A 25866-nucleotide genomic window follows, 5' to 3' on the forward strand; every position below is an offset into this window, starting at 1 on the left:
TGTAGAGGCAGCTGTGGGGGCATTATTCTGTGTGGGGAGACACTATAGGGGCAATATACTGTGTGAGGCCATTGAGGGGGTCATTATACTGTGTGGCGGTAGCTTTGGGAGCATTATTCTGTGTGGGCATTATCCTGTGTGGGGGCAGCGATAAGGGCATTATATTGCGTGGATGGGGGCCACTAAGGCGTCATTATACTGTGTGTGTTGATGCCCACTCAAATGTATTTTTCCACCCCTGTGCTAAAATCCTAGCTACGTCAACTGACTTCTGCTCAAAAAATGATGTAAAAGACCTTCAAATACAGCAATTGCTTACACAACTTTTATTGTCTTTTATGCAGCATACTTGAATCCGTTATAGAAAATCCCATTTTCTTGCCAGTTTTTATTTTTACTAGGTGAGCGCTGTACAAGTATATTGCCCATACATGGCTTACCCCGCATGCTTCTGCCTGTTAGTTCTAGAAAACAGGGTATGGACCCCTACCAATGACATTATTCTGACATGTCTTAGGGAAGTTCCCATAAACGTTTAAAGTTGTACTTTCTCTTTTACATATGTACGTATTGTAACAGCATATATATATACAGTAACAGAAGCAAGTTTAGTGCAGATACAAATAATAGAACCAAGCTTACTGTAAAGTTACAGTACATTAGCTGAACTAGGGGAATTACATAAATTGCACTGTATTCTACGGGATGACTTATAGTTTTTTAACCCCTTCCCGCTGCAGCCAGTTTTGACCTTCCTGACAGATCCTCATTTTTCAAATATGACGTGTCACTTTATGTGGTTATAACTTTGTAGTGCTGTGACTTATCCAAGCGATTCTGAGATTGTTTTCTTGTGATACATTTTACTTTGTTAGTGGTAAAATTTGGTAGATACATTCAGTGTTTATTTGTGAAAAACCCCAAAATTTAGAGAAAATTTTGAAAATGAAAAATTAAATGTGTCTGCTTGTAAGACATTTAATTATACCACACATAATAGTTACTAGTTCACATTTCCCATAGGTCTACTTTATGTTGGCATAGTTTTTTTAAACATCCTTTTATTATTCTAGCACGCTACGTGGCTTATAAGTTTAGCAGCAATTTCTCACATTTTCAAGGAAATTTAAAAAGCCTATTTTGTTAGGGACCAGTTCAGTTATGAAGTAGCTTTGAGGGGCCTATATATTAGAAACCCCATTTATAAATCACCCCATTTTAAAAAGTGCATCCCTCAAAGTATTCAAAATAGCATTTAGAAAGTTTGTTAACCCTATAGGCGTTTTACAAAAATTAAAGCAAAGTGAAGGTGAAATTTCAGCATTTTATTTTTTCTGCAGATATTCAATTGTAATCCTGTTTTTCCTGTAACACAGCAAGTGTTAACAGAGAAATGCAAGTCAATATTTATTACCCTGATTCTGAAGTCTTTAGAAATATCTCATATGTGGTCCTAGTGTGCACCTTGACTGCAACACAGGCCTCAGAAATGAAGGAGCACCTTGTTCATTTTGGGGCCTTCTTTTTTATCAGAATATATTTTAGGCACTATGTCAGGTTTGAAGAGGTCTTGAGGTACCAGAACATAAGAAAAAAAACCAAAAATACACCATTTTGGAAACAACAATCCTTGAGGAATTCATCTAGGGGTGTAGTGAGCATTTTGACCCCAGAGGTGTTTCATAGATTTTCTTAGAATTGGGCAAAGAAAATGTTTTTTTTAAATTTTCACAAGCAATAAAGGAGCACCCCAAAACTTGTAAAGCAATTTATCCCGAGTATGGCAATACCCCATATGTGGCATAAACTGCTATATGCGCACACGACAGGGCTCAGAAAGGAAGGAGCGACATTTTTTTTGCTGGATTGGTTTCTGGGCACCATGTCGCATTTGCAGAGCACCTGTGATACTAGTACAGTGGAAACTCAAATCAAAAGCGACTCCATTTGGAAAACTACACCCCTTGAGGAATTTATCTAGGGGTATAGTGAGAATTTTGACCCAAAAGCTTTTTTGCTGAATTGATTAGAATTGGGTCAAGAAAATCAAAAATTACATTTTACATAAAATTAGTTTATATAAAAATGTTTAATATTTTACAGGGAATAAAAGAGAAAAAGCACCACAACATTTGTAAAGCAATGTCTGCCGAGTACGGTAATACTCCATATGGTTATAAACTGCTGTTTAAACATATGGGAGGGCTCAGATGGGAGGGATCATCATTTGGCTTTTGGAGCACAGATTTTGCTTGTTAATAGTTTTGTTTGGAGTTTTACTGGTATTTCAGTATATAATGTGGGGGCATATGTAAGCTGGGCAGAGTACACCAGGGGTATAATAATTGGGTAAATAATAAAATTCTCCATAGATGTGTGGTGCGCTTTGAAGCAAACATTTATACACAGGCCAGTGTCACACTCATAAATGGTGTCCTTTCTTATCCCCCTTAGGGAACAAACGTTGCGCCTTTTTGGGACACTTCCTTTGTAGTTTGGGAAACTCTGCGGATATAATAGGGACACCCTCACTTCCAGCAGATGTGCTATGGCCCTCCCCTTCCTGGTTCCCAAACACTAGGGCATTGATAACGACTTCTTGAAACTGAAGGAATGTTCCACTTTGGCCTACACATTATGATATTTTTTAATTACCGCCTTACTAGTGCCATAACTTTTTTTCTCCATCCACGTATCCGTATAGGGGCTTTTTTTTGTGGGAAGAGCTGTCATTTTTATTGGTACCGTTGTCAGGGGCATGCAACTTTTTTATCACTTTTTATTCTATTTTTTTGGGAGGCTAGGGACCAAAAATAAGAATTCTGACATTGTTTTTTATTTTTCTTTACGGTGTTCACGTGCAGTATAAATGACATTTTAACTTTATTTTGCGTGTTAGTACGCTTACGGCTATACTAAATTTATACATATTTATTTTATGTTTAACTACAGGAAGGAATGTTTCCCTCTGGCCTGTACATCAGGCTGTTTTTTTTCCGTGCCTTACTAGAGCCATAATTTTTTTGTTCAGTTTATGGAGCTGTGTGAGGGCTTGTTTTTTGTGGGACAAGCTGTAGAATGTTATTGGTAACGTTTTGGGATACATGTGACTTTTTTAAAACTTTTTATTTAAGTTTTTGTTAGAGGAAATTACCAGAAAACAGCAATTCTGGATTATTATTCTTTTCGGCATTCAACATGCGCCATCAATTAAACATTTACAACTTTATTCTGTGGGTTGATCCGGTTACGGTGACTTTATATAGAGTCATTTAGGGGCTAGTTTTTTGTGGAAGTGGCTGTCATTTTTATTGGTGCTATTTTGCGGTAAATGTGACTTTTTGAACACTTTTTATTCCATTTTGTGGGAAGAGATGTGAACTAAAAAGAGCAATTCTGGCATTGTTTTTTAAATATTTTTTTTCTTACGGCATTCCCCATGCGAGATAAATTATGAGATAGCTTTATGGTTTGAGTTGTTACAGATGCGGCGATACCACTTATGTATAATTTTTTTGGTTTGTTTTTTTATACATTTTTATTAACTTTTTTTAAATTTTTTTTTGAAGGCCTGCACCACTGATCGCTATTTTAAGACACTGCATTACCGACGTAGTTCACTGTATTAGAGCTATCAGTATCGCATTGACAGGCAGCCTATTAGTGGTGGGTCCTAGTAGGCTTCCATACTTAGCAGACCAGAGGCCATACCAATCATCAGCATCCCCGCAAACACGTTGCCTGGTTGCAGATCGGCTACAAAGCCCTAAGATTCTGCGATAAATACTATTGACCGTCGCATCTAAGGCTGGGTTCACACGACCATGTTACGTTCGTAATGTACGGAACGTATTTCGGCCGGAAGACCCGGACCGAACACAGTGCAGGGAGCCGGGCTCCTAGCATCATAGTTATGTACGATGCTAGGAGTCCCTGCCTCTGCGTGGAACTACTGTCCCGTACTGTAATCATGATTACAGTACGGGACAGTTGTCCTGCAGCGAGGCAGGGACTCCTTGCATCGTACATCACTATGATGCTAGGAGCCCGGCTCCCTGCACTGTGTTCGGTCCGGGTCTTCCGGACGAAATACGTTCCGTACATTACGGACGTAACATGGTCATGTGAACCCAGCCTAAGGGGTTAATTGACCGAACCTTGCTCGGGTATTAGCCATTACAGCCTCTGGCATAGCCTAACAGACATTCACTAAAGGCAGACCTGGGGGCCTTTGTTAGGCTCCCGGCTGCCATAAAAAGCATTGGTTCGAGCAGGTCTGCTGCAAGCTCTCAGCTACAAGAGCAGGAAGCTTTTACTGCTCTCGGCGGTGCTGTTCTATTCCGATGCGGTGCTGCTTTATTCCGATGCAGCGCTGTAAAAAGGCTAATGCATTAAAATAAAGCACATTAGTGACCACCATAAAAACACCTATGTGCGGTCACTAATGGGTTAAAGAACATAGGAATTACACATATTGTAGAATATTGTAGATTAAAAGGTCAGCTTATAATAAAAAGCATTACCGACAGATGGAAAAGAAAAAAGAGAGTAAGATTAAAACAAGGTATTAGATAAACCTTATTTATAATTCATTCCTTGACATATTACACACAAACATCCTGTGTAATGCAACCAATATGTAACCGAAACTTTATTCATCAATAACCTGCTCAATATAATAGAGAACAGACATCCATTCCCATGTAAATAAAGACTCAAAGCTTTTTACAGATCAGTTTGAATTAATTGTCCTTTTATTATTGACAAACACAAAAAGACAAATAAGATGGTATAGATTCACAGAGGATATTTATATTTGTTATTGTCTTCTGTCAATTAAGTATATTAGTTCAACCAATTATATACTTTCCACATAAAAAAAATCTAACGAATATCTTCCTCATTCTTTTGCTTTATAAACCATGTCAAGGTGCCCTTTTTCTGAGTTGTGACAAAACTTTCTATAACTGCATGGCTCCACAGGCCTTACTCATGTGACAGCTTTAGTTATCATGGCTCCTGCAGACAACTTGCACAACTTTCTACCCAATGTTTTATTATATATATATTTGTTGCTCCAAAAATATGTGTGCAGCCACTGCCTATGACACAAAAGTAAGGGTATGTTCACACACATACTCGAAAACGTCTCAAACTACGGAGCTATTTTCAAGGGAAAACAGCTCCTGATTTTCAGATGTTTTTTGTGCCACTCGCGATTTTCGCTGCATTTTTCGCTGCGTTTTTTATCGGCCGTTTTTGGAGCTTTTTTCAATAGAGTCTATGGAAAACGGCTCCAAAAACGTCCCAAGAAGTGTCCTGCACTTCTTTTTCGCTGCAGTTTTTTTACACGGAAAAAAACGCAGCGAAAATCTCTCCGTCGGAACAGAACGCCGTTTTCCCATTGAAATCAATGGGCAGATGTTTCTGCTTCCAATTTTTCGGTCGTTTTTCCCTGAGGGTATGTTCACACGCAAACGCAAAATACGTCTTAAATTACGGAGCTGTTTTCAGGCGAAAACAGCTCCTAAATTTCAGACGTTTTTGCATGAACTCGCGTTTTTCGCGGCATCTTTTACGGATGTAATTGGAGCTGTTCTTCATTGGAGTCAATGAAAAACGGCTCCAAAAACGTCCCAAGAAGTGTCCTGCGCTTCTTTGACGTGGGCGTAATTTTACGCACCATCTTTTGACAGCGACGCGTAAAATTACACTTCGTCTGAACAGAACATCGTAAGACCCATTGCAAGCAATGGGCAGATGTTTGCAGACGGATTGGAGCTGTCTTTTCAGGCGTAATTCGAGGCGTAAAACGCCTGAATTACATCTGAAAATAGGTCGTGTGCACATACCCTAATACAACAAGATATCAGCACATGAATCACAAGGGAGGAAATGGCAGCCAAAACACTGTACCAGAGGATTCCCCAGTGGGCCGAGGCACTGACACAATAATGGGCCCCAAAGGTCCAGTAGAGGACAACCCCATGTGAAGCTGACTTTAAAGTTGATTCCTTGCCACTAGGGTTTAATTCTGATGAGTTGATTCACAAATAACCTTTTAGACTATACTGTCAATATGTCCTGCCTGTGCAATGTTTACCATGTACTGTATTTTTCGGACTATAAGACACACTATTTAGCAAGAATAAATCTTGCTAAAAACGCCCTGTGTTTTATAGGCAGCAAGACTGCTTCCTTAACCCCTTCCTGACCTGGAGCAGGGTGGGGGGGGGGTGATGTTTAGAGCTGTGACTGCTCGATACACTGCAGGTGTCAGCTGTGTTTTGAAGCTGACAGATTTCTCTAACAGCCAAGAACAGCGATCGCGCTTTTCCTGGCCATTTAACTAGTTAAATGGCACAGTCAATAGCGACCTCAACATTTAAACCGTTAGGACAGCCCAACGCTGACCCCGCAACGTGATCGGGGGGCGCCGATGGTTGTCATGGCAGCCCGGGGGCCTAATGAAGCCTTCTGTCTTCCTCTGCTAAGCCGTGCCTCTGGCAGGGCTTAGCAGAAGCCTGTGAAGATGACAACATACTGCAATACATTTGTATTGCAGTGTATTGTGCCAGCGATCTAACGTTTGCTGGTTCAAGTCCCCTAGTGGAACTAATAAAATGTGTAAAAAAAAAGTTAGATACATTTTCAGCTCAATGTAAAAAATATAGAAATTGGTATTGCTGCATCTGTAAAATCGGAACTATTACAACATACCATTATTTAAATTGCACGGTAAATTAAATAAAAAGTGATTAAAAAATCGTATGTACCAAATGGTGCCAATAAAAACTACTGCTCGTCACACAAAAAATAAGCCCTCACACCACTCAATCGATGAAAAAATATAAAAGTTATGGCTCTCAGAATGTGGTGAAACACATAGGTTTTTTTTTTGTAAAATATGAAATATTTTTTTTCTATTTTCTAATGTCTAAAACATGGCTTATAGTCAGGTGCGTCTTATAGTACAAAAATACGGTAATTAAAATGGACATACACAGTAATACACAGTGACCCAGTGCCTTTGGTAGCAATGCATGCCCATGCCATCACACTGCCTCCACCATGTTTTACAGAGGATGTGGTGCACTTTGGATCATGGGCCGTTCCAAGCCTTCTCCATGCTTTCTTCCTCCCATCATTCTGGTACAGGTTGATCTTAATTTCATCTGTTCAAAGAATGCTGTTCCAGAACTGGGCTGGCTTCTTTAGATATTTGGCAAAGTCTAATCTGGCTTTTCTATTTTTGAGACTGATTAATGGTTTGCACCTTTGGTGAACCATTTGTATTTGCTCTCATGAAGTCTTCTCTTTATGGTAGACTTAGATACTGATACACCTACTTCCAGGAGAGTGTTCTTCACTTGGGTAGATGTTGTGAAGGGGTTTTTTCTTCACCATGGAAAGGATTCTGCGATCATCCACCACTGTTGTCTTGCGTGGATGTCCAGGCCTTTTGGTGTTCACGTGATCACCAGTGCGCTCTTTTTTTGTCAACAATATACCAAACTGTTGATTTGGCCACTCCTAACATTTATGCCATATCTCTGATGGATTTATCAATTTTTTTTCAGCCTAAAGATGGTCTGTTTCACTTGCATTGAGAGCTCCTTTAACCTCATGTAGTGGGTTCACAGCAACAGCTTCCAAATGCAAATGCCACACATGGAGTCAACTCCAGACCTTTTACTTGCTTAATTGATGATGGTTTAATGAGGGAATAGCCCATGCAGCCCATTAAATAGCTTTTGAGATAACTGTCCAATTACCTTTGGTCCCTTGAAAAAGAGGCAGCTACATATTAAAGAGCTGTAATATAAAACCCTTCCTCAAATTAGGATGAGAATACCCTCAAATTAAATCTGAGAGTCTGCACTTTACCAAAACATATTGAATATACAGTTACATTTTCAATATGGGCTTAAACAGCTAAAATGCCAAAACTTGTGTCACTGTCCAAATAATTCTGGATCTAACTGTACATGGTGTATTTGTGATGTATACATATGGATAATTAATATCTATTGTATACATGAATTAATAATAGCTGAACTTTGATTCACCCCAGAAGTCATGAGGCACAAGATAATGGGTAAGCCTAAACCAGACTGGTTCTATATGGTGTTAAAAATAATTTTTGTTGCTTGGTTTGACAGCATGCACAGTATGTATATGAGATAGTGTGACTGTCACGGCGGGGGGTGTGGACCCACTGGGCCGTACCGCGTAGCGGGATAGCAGCTGGCCAACTAGGTACAAAACAATGTCTATAGTCCAGAAAGGGTACCTAAGGCAATGTAGACAGTAGCAGTGACACAACACAACTTGACTTTTCACTGTAGATTGCACAGTAGATGCAGCAGAAGACACAACTTGACTTTCACTGAAGATGGCGCAGTAGAAGTAGTGGAAGACACGACTTGACTTTTGCTATAGATGGCACAGAGGCACGGTAGCATGGGATACACAGGAACGGGTAACACTGGGAACTGGAAAACACTAGGAGACCATTTGCAAGACAAACTTTAGGTATACAACAACGCTCAGACAAGGATCAAGTGGGCAGAGCCATTTTTATAGTCCAGCAACATTCTGGGCTAATTATTGATTAATGACAGCTGGACGCGTACTGGCCCTTTAAGGCCGTGCATGCGTGGGCGCGCGCGCGCCCTGCGGGAAACAGTCCCAGAACCCGGAATTTAGTGCCGGTGTCTCCCTGGAGGGAGATGTCGCCGAGAACACACATGTCCATGGCCGGGGCCGTCAGAGGGTAAGTCTGAACGATGGCTCACGGCCATAGACCTTACACTGACCTTCTATGACCATATGCACCCTGTTTCATCACATAACTAATGTATACATACGTCAGCAGTAGTATGTATGATATTTAACTGAATTATATACGTGACACAAGATGATTGGTTATGTTTTTTCCATTTGCTTTGATACTAATGAAACTGTTCAACAAAGAACTCCTAGAAGGGGATTGACTTCCACACCAACTTGTGTGTATGTGTCTCCTTTTCCAAAGTCCGTTGTCATTGTTTAATTAGAATCAAAGACTGAATTTAACTAGATAGCCTTTGTGTATCATCTAAAAGCAAGGCTAGCCCAACAACATGTTCTGTCTAGATGGATGGTAAGAAGCGTCAGACTGGCCCACCAGGAGACCCGGGGGTTTGATTCCTTTTTGCCCACACCTTCCTAATGCAATTATTTTCCTTGGGCCCTGTCTGCCATAATAGCACAGAGGAGGAAGAAAAACCATATGTGTGTGCTAGACAGCAATCTGAATAGGTAAATGCACTGTTACTATAAGCAAAAACTACTTAAGGCCACACACTATATCTCAAGCCTTTAGCCTATACATATAAAAGAGTGCAATAAAGTCACAAAGAAGTTTATTTAATTATCTTTATTATGTATTATAATTGTATTAAAACTATAAAACAAGCCACACTGGGGGTATTGTTGCCAATAACGCCATCACGGGGACCACAGGGACATAGTCAAATAAGTAATTGTTACATATGTCTAGTAGCAAATAGTTGACATACTAATATATAAGTAGAGTGCAAGAGCAATATATTACAGCATTACAGCCTGAGCCACAAAAATAGTAACAAACATCATTTGTTTCTTACCCTAAATAATCGTGGTCACCCGGGTGACAGCATATCTGACGTATGTTTCGACACAAGACTTTGGCACAAGCCACAGACGTAGGCTTGTGCCGAAATGTACATGATATTATTTTTCTTTATAGTATATAGCAGCATTATTTATGTGTACAGTATCAGGTATAGTATATCAGTACTATTTAAGTGTTTAGTTATCAGTACTACTTATGTCTATAGTATAGTGGCACTACTTAGCTGTATGATATGGCAGCATTATTTATGTGTACAGTATCAGGTATAGTATATTAGTACTATTTAAGTGTTTAGTTAGCAGTATTACTTATGTCTATAGTATAGTGGCACTACTTAGCTGTATGATATGGCAGAATTATTTATGTGTACAGTATCAGCTACAGTATATCAGTACTATTTAAGTGTTTAGTTATCAGTACTACTTATGTCTATAGTATAGTGGCACTACTTAGCTGTATGATATGGCAGCATTGTTTATATTGCTTGTGTTGTATAAAGTAGTATTATGTATGTGAACAATATATAGTGCCATGATTTATGTGCACACTATATTGCTGGATTAGTTATATGTACAGTATATAGCGTAAATAGTTATATGTACAGTAGATCTGAAACCTGAACATACACTGCTTTTGTATAGAACTAAAGTGGACTGTCAGAATCTATTCATCTGAATTGGCCAATGTACCTCAGTCCGACACTGAGGGTGAGACACAGAATAATTTCTTATGGTGGGCCCACGGAACCTTGTGTTATTTAAAAAGAAGGTTTATTGTTTCTTAAATTGTCAGCAGAGGGGTCTACAACCTAAATGTTGAAGAGTCGATTATCTAGACTTGCAATCTTACAAGTTTCCAATATGTACACTTGTAAATCAACATATAAATAAATATATCTCTAAGTATAGAGCAGAAGTCTCTGTAATTGTATCTCTGTGTGCTTGCAGACAAACAGAAGCATGCTGCACATCCAGGTGTGCCAAGGATTTGTTCACACAGTGCAGATTTACAGTTATTTTGTATGTATTTTTTTTAGACACAACCAGGAATAGAAGCATTAGTATTTTCTTTATATTTTTTCTTGGATTCACTCTTCATTTTGACTAGAAAAAAACCATACACAAAATGTACCAAATGTACACTGTTAAAAAGAAGTTAGGCCACATGACAAAGAGTGCTACATAATCCGCGTGCCATCATTAGTTATATCTATCTGTACAAAGCTATTCTCCCAAAGAAGATTTACTTTTTGTATAGAATTCAACAGAATCAAAACCCTCAGTATACCTGAAATCGAAGGCATGCGAAGGCCTCATGCACCTCTATGGGTGCCATGTTACCGCTCTGTACAAAGCTGAACTGTAATATGGCTGTGTGTCTGAGGCCTTAGTAACGAAACGCGATAAACTCTCACTGTAAGTTGTGTAGCAGTCAATGAACTGACAGTACATTAAACAATGAATGCTATAAAATACAGTTCATTTATTCCACCACTGAGAACAGAGACTTATATCAACCCCTTCCTGCGGCAGCCACTTTTGGACTATCTGACAGCCCGATTTTTCAGATCTGCCATGTGTCACTTTTTCTGGTAATAACTTTGGTAATGCTTTCACCTATCCAAGCGATTCTGATATTGTTTTCTTGTGATAAATTGTACTTTATATCAGGGGTAAAATTTGGTTGATAAATCCGTTGCTTATTTGTGAAAAACACCAACATTTTGAGAAAATTTGCAAAAATTAGCATTTTATCTAGATTGGAATTTATCCGCTTGTAAGATAGATAGTAATACCACACATAATAGTTGTTAGTTAATATTTTCCATATGTCTACCTTATGTTGGCATTGTTCTTTGAACATCCTTTTATTTTTCTAGAACATTACATAGCTTATTAGTTCAGCAGCAACTTCTCACATTTTCAAGACATTTTCAAAAGCCTATTTTTGAGGGGTTCAGTTCTGAAGTGGCTTAGAGTGGTCTATATTTTGGGAAACACCCATAAATCACCCCATTCTAAAAACTTCACCTCTCAAAGAATTCAAAACAGTATTTAGAACGTCGCTTAACCCTTTAGGCCTTTCACAGGAATTAAAACAATGTGGAGGTGAAATTTACAAATTTATTTATTTTTGCTGAAATTCAATTTGAATAAAAAAAATTCTGTAACCGCAAATGTTGACAGAGAAACACAACTCAATCTTTATCGCCAAGTTTTTTAGAAATATCCCACATGTGGCCCTATTGTGCCACTGGACTTAAACACAGGCATAAGAAGCAAAGGAGCACCTAATGGATTTTGGGGCCTTCTTTTTTTAGAATATATTTCAGGCACCTTGTCAGGTTAGAAGAGGTCTTGTAGTGCCAAAACAAAAGAAAAACCCCAAAAATTACCCCATTTTGGAAACAACACCCCACAAGGAATTAATCTAGAGGTGTAGTGGGCATTTTAACCCTACAGGTGTTTCATAGATTTTATTAGAATTGGGCAGTGAAATTGAAAAATGTAATTACTTTTCCAATAAGATGTAGCTTTAGCACAACATTTTTCTTTTTCTCAACAAAAAAAAGGAGAAAAAGCACCCCAACATTTGTAAAGTAACTTCTCCAGAGTAAGGAAATACCCAATATGTGGTCATAAACTGCTGTTCGGATACACGGCAGGGCTCAGAAGGGAAGGAGCGCCATTTGGCTTTTAAAGCGCAGATTTTGCTGGATTGATTCCTGGGCGCTAAGTTGCATTTACAGAGCCCCTGAGGTACCATTACAGTTAAAACCCCTGAAAGGTGACTTCACTTGGTATACTACACCCCTTGAGGAATCTAGGGGTATAGTAAGCATTTTGACCCACAGGTTTTTGCTGAATTTATTAGAATTTCGACGTAACAATAATAAAAAAAATATTTCCAATAAGATGTAGTTCTAGCTCAAAATTTGTCATTTTCACAAGTGTTATAGGAGAAAAGCACCTCAACGTTTGTAAAGCATTTTTTCCTGAGTACAGCAATACCCTGTATGTGATCGCAACCTGCTGTTTGGACACTTGGCAGGGTTCAGAAGGGAAGATGCGCATATTTTGCGAAATTGTTTTTTGGGACCCATGTCGCATTTGCAGAGCTTCCTGAGGTACCAGTACAGTAGGAATTTCCCAGATGTGACCCCATTTTTGAGACTTTACCCCTCAAGGAATTAAATTGGGTGGTGTAGTCAGCATTTTGACCCCACAGGTGTTTTATAGATTTTATTAGAATTGGGCCGTGAAAATTTAAATCTACATTTTTTCCAATAACATGAAGTTTTAGCTCAACATTTTTCATTTTTACAAAGAATAAAGGAGAAAATGCACCCCAAAAACTGCTATTTTTCCACATATATGACATTTCAGTGCCCAATATGTTGCGTCCAGCTTGTGCCACTGGAGACACACACACCATAAATTGTTAAACAGGTCCTCCAGAGCCCAATAATACCCCATACGTGGTCATAAAATGCTGTTAGGGCACAGTGCCAGGCTCAGAAGGACCGCCATTTGGCTTTTAAAGCACAGATTTTGCTTGGTAGTAGTTTTTGTTTGGGGTTTTACTGGTATTTCAGATTATAATGTGGGGGCATTGGTAAGCTGGGCGGAGTACATCAGGGCATAATAGGGTGATATAATAAAAGGGTAAATTAATAATAAAATTGATAATCCATGTATTGGTGTGGTACGCTTTAAACTTATCCTTTATGCACAGGCCAGGTTTTTTTGGCGCATGTGTCGCACTGATAAATGGTATTCTTTGTTATACCCTTTTTGGAACACAATCTGCCCTTTTTTTGGGTGCTTCCCTTGTTTGCAGTCTGGGGAACTTTGCTGAGAAAGTGTTGCCCTGCTATATTAAGTCAGTCTCGCTTCCAGCGGAGATAATGACGTTTTGGGGTAGACGTGCTTGGGCCATCCCCAGTTCCCAAATATTAGGGCCTTGATAATTACCTCTTAAAGCTGAAGGAATGTTTCCAACTGACCTGCACGTCGGGATAGTAAGTAAGCCTTATACAATGTCATGTGTACGATGTGCACCGCCAGCTTTATGTAACATGGGACACAGCTATGTGGTAAATCTGGGGTATTGTATAAAATATCTGCGCTCCAGTATTGCTAATCTTTGACTTCTTCTCTAGCTCTGTAAAAAGCACAAAGCCCTAAAATGTCCTCATCTCCACAGTATCTACTGGGTCCACCTGTGGGGTCTAGAAAATGATGACGTGTGGTTTTTCGTGAAAAACTACTGGACCTAAAAAAAATTGCCTGGGCCATCATTTTGCAATATTGCATTCCGAGAGTCATAACGTTTTATTTTTCCATTGACAGAGCTGTGTGAGGGCTTGGTTTTGTGGAATGAGCTGCAATTTTATTGGTTCTATATTGGGACACATGTGTTTTTTTTAATCACTTTTTATTCTATTTTTTTGGGAGACGAGGAAACCAAAAAACAGCAATTTTAGCACTGGTTTTTATTATTTTTTTTACAATGTTCAATGTGCAGTATAAACAACATGTCAACTTTATTCTGTGGGTCAACACGATTACAGCAGTATCAAATTTATATAGTTTTTATTACGTTTTACTACTTTCCCACAATAAAAATACCTTTTTTTAAAAAGAGTCATGACTTTTTTATTTTTCAGTTGATAGAGTTGTGGGGGGGGGGGCTTGTTTTTTGCGTGACAAACTGTCGTTTTTATTGGTATCATTTTGGGGTACTTGAGACTTTTCGATCGTCTTTTATTCCATTTTGTTTTAGACAAGGTGACCAAAAAAATTAATTCTGTCATTGTTTTTTTTCTTTGTCTTTTTTTTACGGTGTTCACCGTGCTAAATAAATAATATGTTTTTATAGTTCAGGCCGTTACGAACGCGGTGATGCAAAATATGTATAGTTTTTTCATTTTTTCCCAATTACAAAGGACTTTATCAGGGAGATGCCAGTTATTGTTATTATTACTTAAAACTTTTGTTTATTTATTTTTCTAAAACATTTTTTTTGTACTTTTTTTACACTTACTAGGAGACTTGAAGGCCTGATCTTCTGATCCCCTGTAAAATACACTGCACAACTTATGTAGTGCAGTGTATTGTAACTGCCCTTTAAGAAGACAACCCCCACCTTCCAGAGCAAATTGTCTGTAATGGATTTTTCCACAATTATACAGTAGTTCATGAAAGCTACAAATACCACTTTTTTTGAGAAACATTTTCAGTGAAAACCCCTTTGAAAACATGACAAAATGGACTTACATGCGCTGTGAATCCGAATCATCTGCTTGGCACATCAGGGGATAGAAGCTGCCAGCATCGTGTCGCATCATTGGAGCATAGAGAACAGGAGGAAGAGCATTTCCTGCAAAACGGAGGGAGGAAAGAGGCTGTCCAAGAAATGGAGGGTGCAAAACCTATCATGCTACACTGAACAGACCATGCAATTGTTGAGTAAGGGAGCCTGCAGACTGCCTCTGAGGAGTCAAGGTAAGCAGTGAGGTGGTATATGGAGAGTGGGTGCTGACTGGGGTCTAAGAATGAGGGACGCTATGGTGAGATAAAAGGGGAGCCTTGTTTGTGTACTGTAATGTATAAGAATAAGAGGGGAGCCATTATGGGAACTAAAAGTAAGAGGTGAGCCATGCTGAGGACCAGGAATGAGAGTGGATCCCTGCTAGGGACCAGGAATGAGAGGGCAGCTATGCTGGGTACTAGGAATGAGAGGGGATCCATGCTGGGGACCAGAAGGGGAACATGATGGACATCAAGATTTAGAGGGGTCTAATGCCATGCTGGGGACAAAAAAATTATGTGACCATATTGAACTGGGAAAGTGAAGGGGTCACCATGGGGACTGAGAAAGGGAGGGGGCCAACTGTTATGTGTGTGGGTAGTAACAACTTGTGTACAATACCATGGCTATTTTATTAGCCCTAGTCCATGTGATATGCTGGTGTGATGCCAAGCACTGCAGCTGTCAAAACCCTGAATACCTATACTTCACTACACATCCATAACAGCTTACGATGTAGGAGAGCTTGCAATACCAGATAATTTTTCATTAAACACATAATAAAATACATGATTTGGGGATCTTTCATTATTATTTGTAATTATTTATGTGCTGTATACTTCAATCTGAATTCAGTGTAATTCTTTCTTTGAGCGTACCACCCACATAAAAGAGGTCATATATATATATATATATATATATATATATATATACATATATATATTCTGATATGTATTGTTTTTTATCAAAACAAAATTTTTTATTACTTAAGGGCATGACCACACGTGGCGGATTTCCTCCGCAACTGTCCGCATCAATGCCGCACAGAATCTGCGTTGCAGATTCTGCTGCGGATCTGCACAAAATGTGCAGAAAATTGATGCGGACTAGCTGCTGCGGACTGCGGGAAAAGTGCTTCCCTTCTCCCTATCAGTGCAGGATAGAGAGAAGGGACAGCACTTTCCCTAGTGAAAGTAAAAGAATTTCATACTTACGAGCCGTTGTCTTGGTGACGCGTCCCTCTTTCGGCATCCAGCCCGACCTCCCTGGATGACGCGCCAGTCCATGTGACCGCTGCAGCCTGTGATTGGCCTGTGATTGGCTGCAGCCGTCACTTAGACTGAAACGTCATCCTGGGAGGCCGGACTGGAGGAAGAAGCAGGGAGTTCTCGGTAAGTATGAACTTATATTTTTTTACAGGTTGCTGTATATTGGGATCGGTAGTCACTGTCCAGGGTGCAGAAACAGTTACTGCCGATCGCTTAACTCTTTCAGCACCCTGGACAGTGACTATTTACAGACGTCTCCTAGCAACGCTCCCGTCATTACGGGAGCCCCATTGACTTCCTCAGTCTGGCTGTAGACCTAGAAATACATAGGTCCAGCCAGAATGAAGAAATGTCAAGTTAAAAAAGCAAGACGCATCCGCAGCACACATAACATGTGCATGACAGCTGCGGACTTCATTGCGGAAATTAGAATCTCCATTGAAGTCAATGGAGAAATTCCGCCATGAGTCCGCCACTGCTCCGCAACAGACAGAGCATGCTGCGGACACCAAATTCCGCTCCGCAGCCTATGCTCCGCAGCGGAATTTTACGCATCGTCTAAACGAACACTGCTAAATTAAAGTGGAAGTCAATGGAGAAACGGCTCCGCTGCGGATTAACGCTGCGGAGTGTCCGCAGCGGAATTTAAGTGAAATTCCGCCACGTGTGAACCCAGCCTAAGAGTATTTAAACTTTTTAACATTTGCTTTCAAACTATGGATGTACATAGGCTCATTTACAAACTTAAAGCATGTTTTCCAGATATAATCCTTCCTCTGTAAGGTTCTTGTTAAGGTTAATATAACATAAGCTTTAGAGCAACCATTTCAAAGTCACCAGTTGTGTAGAGCAGAGTATTAAAAAGATTTTATTTGATCCTAGCCGTTGGTCTTTGAAGAGAACATAAGGGGGATTAAATGACAATAAGAATGTTGTTGCATTTATATAATGGCCTGAGTAACTGTAATGCATGAAGAGACAGATACCTGTCTACATGTGTCCACACTTACTTTTTCTTGAATTGCTTTTATACAATTTGTGATGATACCAATTCAATACAATCTCGCGCCTACCATTAAAAAAGACGTATATGTAACGCCCCCTTTACACCATGTTCATCTACTACGTTTAGCTTGTATGCCAGAAAAACTTTTGCTGTACATGCTTATTGTTTTTATAGGGCTCCACAAGCCACTTTCTGGCCTCCATCGGGCTGGTATACCTTTTTCTAAGTATGGAATAGCGTAGCAGACCACACTGTTCAATCACGTGGGATCCCGCGAAAAAACATATACCATGCAGTATATGGTTTTTTTAACATGGGAGAATATGGGTGATGTATACATCACAGGCATACATTTAACATTTACGTCATGGGATTTTTAACCCCTTATTGCTATAGCTAGTTTTGACCTTTCTGACAGACCCTCATTGTTCAAAGCTGACATGTGTCACCTTATGTGGTAATTACTTAGGAATGTTTTTACCTATCCACGCAATTCTGAGATCATTTTTTGTGAAGTATTTTCCTTTATGTTAGTGGTAAATTTTGGTTGATACATTTTGTGTTTATTTGTAAGAAATAGCAATTTTTTAAAAAGTTTATTTCTCTGCTTGTAAGACAGATAGTCATACCACACAAAATAGTTAATAATGAACATTCCCCATATGTCTACTTAATGTTCGCATTATTTTTAAACAGCCTTTTTATTTTTAAGAAGTTAGAAGGCTTATAAGTTTACTATTCATTTTTCACATTTTCAATACAATTTCCAAAACCTATTTTTTTAAAAAGACCAATTTAGTTCTGAAAAGGCTTTGAGTGACCTATACTTTAGAAATCTTCCATAAATCACCCCATTTTAAATACTACACCCCTCTAAGTATTTAAAACAGCATTCCTTAATCCTTCAGGTGTTTTTTACAGGAATTAAAGCTAAAGCAAAGTGGAGGTGAAATGTAAGAATTTCACTTTTTTTTTGTATATATTCAATTTTGATTGATTTTTTTCTGTAACACAGCAAGTGTTTACAGAGAACCGCAACCCAATCATTATTACGCTGATTCTGCAGTTTTTCTTTAAATATCCCATATGTGGCAGTAGTGTGCTACTTGACTGCAACACAGGCCTCAGAAAATGAAGGGACACATTTTGGAGTTTGGGGTCTCTTTTTTAAATTTTTTCCAGTCACCATTATCATTTGCATAGGGCCTTGAGATGCCAAAACATAAAATACTTCCCTAAAAAGACCCCATTTTGTAAACAAACCCATGAAGAAATTTATCTAAGGGGTATAGTGAGCATTTTGACCCTACATGTGTTTCATAGAGTTTAATAGAATGGGGCCGTGAAAATAGAAAATTATATTTTTTCTAATAATATAGATTCAGCTAAAAAAAAAATATTTTTGACAAGGAATATAGTAGAAAAAGAACCCCACTATTTGTTACCCAATTTCTTCTGTGTACAGCAATACCCCATATGTGGTCATAAACTGCTATTTAGACACACGGTAGGGCTCCATGTTTCCGGGCGCCATGTCGGATTTGCAAAGCCACTGAGGTACCAATACAGTGAAAAACTGCATTTTGGAAACGACACCCCTCAAGTCATTCATATAGGGGTATAGTGAGTATTTTAACCGAAGTGGTCTTTCAAGGATTTGATTAGAATATGCTATGGAATAGCCTACCGCAGGAGCTGGTCACAGCAGGGACAGTAGATGGCTTTAAAAAAGGGTTAGATAATTTCCTAGAACAAAAAAATATTAGCTCCTATGTGTAGAAATTTTTCCTTCCCTTTTCCCGTCCCTTGGTTGAACTTGATGCACATGTGTCTTTTTTCAGCCGTACTAACTATGTAACTATGTAACTATGTAATAATTGGGCTTTGAATATAGAAAAGTATTATTTTTTCAATAATATGTAGTTTTACTTAAAAATATTTCATTTTCACAAGGGGTAAAAGGAGTAATAATACCCCATAATCTGTTACTCAATGTCTCTCAAGTATGGGAAATACCCCATATGTGATCATAAACTACTGTTTGGGCACACGGTAGGTCTGAGACGGTAAGAAGCTCCATTTGGCCTAAGGTGCACAGATTTTGCTGGATTGATTTCTGGCACCATGTCAAATTTGCAGATCACCTGAGCCTCTAGTATAGTGGAAACCCCTGAGAAGTGACACCATTTGGGAAACCACACCTATCATTCCATTCATCTAGGGGTGTAGTGAGAATTTTAACCCCAAAAGTTTTTCATAGATTTCAGTATTAGGCTATGGAAATGAAAAATATAATTTTTTCCAATAATATCTAGTTTTAGCTCAAACTTTTTCATTTTCACAAGGAGTAATAGGAGCAAAAATGTTATGCAATTGCTCCTGAGTATGGCAATACCCCATATGAAGTCATAAACTGCTGTTTTGGCACACGGCAGGGCTTAGAAGGGAATAATCGCCACATGGCTTTAAAGCGCAAATTTTGCTGGATTTGTTTTTGGGTGCCATGTCACATTTGCAAAGCTTCTGAGGTACAATGGATGGATAGATTCTTTAGTACAGTGCACATTGGATGATGACTGCAAGAAGGTATTTCATAATTTTCCTCATATTAAGAACATAACAGAAGTGGTTTCTCTATAGCTTGTTTTTGCTTGGTGGTCCAAAATATTGCTTTTAATTTATTTTTTGCAATATACAATATTAGATATTAGATGGGATTTTTCTATAGGCAAGAGAAGCCTATGCTTATCAGTAGCCTTGCAGGAAGGGCATATGTTCCCCTGTTATCACTAAAACCCTGTCTAGTACCAGGGGGCAGCAATGTATCCATCTTTCTGCATACAGTGTTTGAGTTTATTGTGCTCCTGCTCTCACTGTATTTCCAGAGAGAGGTTTAAGTGGGAGGAATGCTATGACATACATAGGCATTCAATGGCTTGGCAGAGGTTGGCAGAGACAGGTACAGAAGAGTAAATGTTTCTGTGGGAAGACCATGTGTCTTTTGATGACTGACATTCATTTGCAAAGGTTTACACTAGTATTGTAGGGGCAGGACAAAAGCTAGAAGTGTTCCATGCGCACTATAAAGCTGGCACTATATTATTGGAGCTACAAATGACTTGCACCAGCTTATGAGCAGTAAAAACAGTCTACAAAAGCTGGCACTGTTGAATGCATATCTCAAGTCCTGGTACTATTATATTGGAACTGCAATGGGTATGGGTAGAACAAACAAAATAACCATTTCATGGTCACTACAAAAGATGTCACTGCTGCATGAGTTCCACAAATGCCTATTATAAATGCTTTTTTATTTACTAACACAACATTGATATTCAATACAATGAAGCAACTAGAAATAGTTTATATTTCAACCAACCAACCAACCAACCAACCAACCAACCAACCAACCAACCAGCCAACCAACCAACCAACGGTCAGAAATGCAAATACCCTTCAGATAGCAGCTACCCTAGAGACAAGCTGGTCACTGCTAGAAGAAAACACAATATGCTGAATTATTATTAAAAAAAATAAAATCAAAGGACAATTTTATTATTTCTTTAAAAAAAAGATTGTTAGATAAAATTCGAGGACATGTAGATGTCTCCCCAACTCTGTTAGATGCCGTTCACATATATATGTTGTCCCTGTAAGTCTCCCTCTGTCATGTTGCAGAAAAGCCGGAGGAAAACTGATGAGAGAAAGGATCTGTTCTGACACATGGGACATAAGTTGTGGCACCATACGGCAGCGAACCTGTGCTGGAGCCGAATCCAAGAACGTTACCTGCAGAGTTTTTGTGTCCAGTTCCCTGGCAGGTCTGGCGCTGTATCCTATTTAATGTACTCTTCGTCAGATCTACGCCGGGTACTGCCTCATCTACCTTCCGGCAGCACCCGGAGTAGGAATCCCCGGCCACAGAATTGCCGACACTCTGGCCGGGGAGCAGGAGCGGAATTCTGCTACTAGAGGAAGCCCCTGACATCCCTGTCCATATATGGACAGTGACGTCAGGAGTCCTTCTGGAACAGAATCCTTGGCTAGAGCGTTGACGACACTCTGGCCGGGATTCCGTTCCTGAAGAAGATAGTGCCACAAATGCCCCCTGTAAATAGCTCCACCCACACCCCCTGTAGATAGCACTACCCACACCTCCTTGTAGATAGTGCTACCTCCCTTTTGATAGCGCCAATGGGGCTCCATCTAGGAGCGAATCCCCAGCCAGAGCATCGGCCATGCAGTTGTCGGGGGTTCCGCTCCAGGAGGAGCCCCTGACATCACTGTCCATACATGGACAGTGACATCAGGGGCTCCCTCTAGGAGCAGCATCTCCGGTCAGAGCATCGTAAACGCTCTCGCCAGGGATTCCGCTCCAGGAGTAGCCACTGGTGTCACTGTTCATACATGGACATTGGCGTCAGGGGCTCCTCCAGGAGCGGAATCCCCGGCCAAAGCATCGGCAACGCTCTGGCTGGGGATTAAACTTCTAGAGGGAGCCCCAATGGCGATATCTAAAGGGGAAGGGGGTGGCACTATCTACTGGAGGGCAGTGGGGACCACTATCTACAGGGGGCGTGGATGTGTGACACTATTTACAGGGGTGCATGGGTGCAGGTGTTAGGGGGGCAAACTGGGCAATTGCCCGGAGCCCCCATCCTCTTAGGGCTCCCATCCTCTTAGGGGCCCCTGCCAGCAGCTGCTACGGGGCCTGATGCGGCCCCTAACATTTATAGGCCGGGGTGACACGGGCTCCCTCATGCCCGGTGCCATTGCTAGCACCAGAGGGGGTGCTAGCAACAGCCACATTCACTTGTATCTGCGTCCTCAGGCCACGTTAGGCCTGCAGCATATAAGGCACTGGGAATATTCCCTGCGCAGGCCGGCGTGATGACGTCACAGCATCACGCAGGTCTGCGCATGCATGCTGTACGGAGGCTGTGCAGCGCTCCGTCCATCGCGGGAACGGGGCAAGGTAAGTACAATATTTTTTTTTTTTTTGGGGGGGGGGCTCTGTGGCAATATACAAAGGGGGATTGCTGTCAAGCACTATATACAAGGGAGGGGGCTGTGTGGCACTATATACATGGGAAGGGTTGTGTGGCACTATATACAATGGGGGGCTGTGTGGCACTATATACAAGGGGGGGCTGTGTGGCACTATATACAAGGGGGTTTGTGTCCACTCTACACAATGGGGGGGTTGTATGGCACTATATACAAGGGGGGCTGTGTGGCACTATACACAAGGGGGGCTGTGTGGCACTATATACAAGGGGGGCTGTGTGGCACTATACTAAGGGGCGCTTTGTAGCACTGTATTCAGGGGGTGTCTGTGGCACTATACTAAGGGGGCCGTGTGGCACTACATACAAGAGGGGGGCTGTGTGGCGCTATCACAGGGGGCACAAAGGGTGCATTATTACTGTGGGGGCGCAAAGGGGGCACGGTTACTGATGGGACACTTTCATTGTGTCGAGCACTGAGGGATCATTCTTACGGTCTGGGGCACTGTGGATTATGAGTTTGTTTAGGGGTGGGGTATAGGTGTGGAGGGTGCTGGAAAAGCGAGAAACTAACGTGTGTCAAATTCTGCAGAGACGAGTTGTGGCTGGAATAAGTAATCGCAGTGGTCTCAGCCAGATGGAGAAAAAAAGGGGAAAGTGAGCGTCTCTGATCAGAGAAAACATCACCTGTGAGTCACTGGATATAAATTTGCTGTAATCACTTATATGGTCTGCAGAGCTCCTGTTTATAACTGGCATCTCCCACTATATGGTCACTACATGGTGGTAATATTGGTCTTTGATTAGTGTTTTTTATTTAGTACCAGTATGGGGGTAATATTCAGTCAATGGTTATAGTTTGGCGGTATTATTCAGTAACAGTATGGGGGTATTATTCAGTCACTGGTTATGGTGTGGCAGTATTATTCAGTAACAGTATGGGGGTATTATTCAATCACTGTGGTTATGGTGTGGAGGTATCATTCTGTAACAGTATAGGGGTATTATTCAGTCACTATGTGGTTATGGTGTGGAGGTATTATTCAGTAACAGTATGGGGGTATTCAGTCCCTATGTGGTTATGGTGTGGAGGTATTATTCAGTAACAGTACGGGGTATTATTCAGTCACTGCGGTTATGGTGTGCCGGTATTATTTGGACCTTATAATGTATTATCAGTGGTAATATTAGTCTTATAATAGTGAGTTGTGGTCAGTAACAGTATGCAGGTAATATTTCATCTGGTATAGTGGTATGATTTAATAACTATATATATATATAAACAATAGCTTTAGTTTGCATTACCATTGATTTCAATGGTAATGATTCAGTTGAAAATTGTTTCCGTTTGTCTCCGTTACGTAAGGTTTCCATTCTTTTTGTAGAATCAATAGCTCAGTAAACTGCGCTATTGTTTCCGCAAAAAAAAAAATGTTAATGCAAAGGAAAAGCTGTGGTTTCCGTTCATGGCTTCCCCTGATGGAAAGTTCTGACGGAAACCATCAACGGAATAGTGAACAGGCCCTAATTCAGCATTTGGGGCCCCACATTTAACTTTTCCCAGGGCCACACTTTGTCTAAAACCAGCCCTGCATGGGTGGCATTATTTACAGGGGCTGTGTGGCACTATCTGCAGGGGGCTGTGTGGCACTATCTACAGGGGGCTGTGTGGCACTATCTGCAGGTGGTGTGTGGCACTATCTACAGGTGGTGTGTGGTGCTATCTACAAGGGATGTGCGTGGCGCAATCTGCAGGTGGCTGTGTGCCGCTATCTACTGGGTGTGTGTGGGGTGCTATCTATAGGGGGCTGAGTGGCACGATCTACAGAGGGCACTGCGGCATTATCTACAGAGGGCACTGTGGCATTATATACAGAGGGCACTGGGGCATTATATTCAGAGCACACTGCGGCATTATCTACAGAGGGCACTGTGGCATCATCTACAGAGGGCACTGCAGCATTATTTACAGGGGGTGACACTATCTACAGAGGCCTTCTGCTTCACAGGGGAGGTTTCTGTCCTCCCTGAGCTCGCATTGGGACACCTGTGTTATGGTTTTACAGGTGTATCGTACTGTGGCATTATCTACAGGGGTTGTGTGGCACTATCTACAGAGAGCAGTGTGGCACTATCTACAGAGGGCACTGTGGCATTATCAAAAGCAATTCATCCATTTTTAAAAAGGACAGTGAAAAACGGATGCAATCACAATAGCTTTCAACGGCCGACACCTGAACCCTGTCATGTGAACTGAAGCAACAGCAATCCGGCGTGGTGTGAGGTGGGTAGGAGATGTGGGGTGGGATTGGGTAGCTGTAAAGGCGCCAAAAACTAGCTCCTCCCTGAAGTTAGGGCTACTGTTTGGCGTCTTTGCAGGTTCACAAGGCTGCTTCGAAGATCTGTTCTGAGGTGAGTGGACAGCATCTGCCTTCTGGGCTCTTCTTCTCGGCTCTGGCCTCGTTGCCTCACTGAATATGACACAAGTGACATTACAATGTGTGTGTCAGACTTCAGTGGAGCAAAGAAGGAGAGCCCTGAAATGGCAGGATCACATCAGAAGTTTTTTGAAATGACAAGTACACAACATGAATCTAATTTATCATGTATCTAATATATCACAAAGTATGCACCACTCTGATAAAACTGTCACATTTTCAGACCCTAGACTACCTTTTTGGTGGACCATTGTGGTAAAAACTGATGTTAAAAACGGATGGTAAAAACTGATGACAACTAACGACAACCGATGACAACTGAAGGTTATGTAGTAAAAAAAGCTGTGAAAGAGCTTGGTGGCAACTAAGGCTTCTTTCACACTACCGTTAGTATATGTTTACCTCTCTTCTCTCAGATGAACAGAGGATCGAAAGATTAAACGGAAAGCAACGGTTCCGTTAAAATTACCATTGATTTCAATGGTAATTCTTTTGTTTCGGTTGTTTTCCATTTGTCTCCGTTCAAAAGTTCTGCAGACTGCAGGAAAAGAGGTAAACATATACTTACGGTAGTGTGAACATAGCCTGATACATTTTTGCATCAGTTTTTGCATCAGTTCTAATCACGAGAGACAAAAAAACTGATGCTGATGCAACTGATATATGTGAACGCACCCTTACACACAATTTTTTATGAAATATGAAGTTACATAAGAAGCTTGTTGAATATGTGCATCCTTGTTCACAGGGGCATAAGCAGGAATTTGTCAAGTTGGGTCCACATGTATAGTTATGCATAAACACACAGACACTGTATTCCACAATTTATATTTATAGGAGGACTTGGATAAAGAGGATGAAAAAGCAGCAAATGGCAGATGGAATTCTATGTTGATAAACGTATGTTTTTTCAGTCTGGGGCAAAAATATGCAAGCAATTTATACCCTGATTGGATCACCTTCATGTGAATCTACAATGGAAAAAGATTTATGAGTAATTATTCACTCTAAACTAAATGATAGCATGTAATGCCAAACTGCTGCATCTACAATGATATTGGCCCGTCAGTAAAGGAAATAGTTGGATTGATTAAAAAGTGCCTTCCTCTTAAAAATGTGTCGGATTTTGAACTGTCTGACTGTCAGAAAATAAAATCTAGGCCGGCTTTGAACAAGT

The sequence above is a fragment of the Rhinoderma darwinii genome, chromosome 1 (genome assembly GCF_050947455.1).
Source record: "Rhinoderma darwinii isolate aRhiDar2 chromosome 1, aRhiDar2.hap1, whole genome shotgun sequence".
In the NCBI taxonomy this organism is placed as follows: domain Eukaryota; kingdom Metazoa; phylum Chordata; class Amphibia; order Anura; family Rhinodermatidae; genus Rhinoderma; species Rhinoderma darwinii.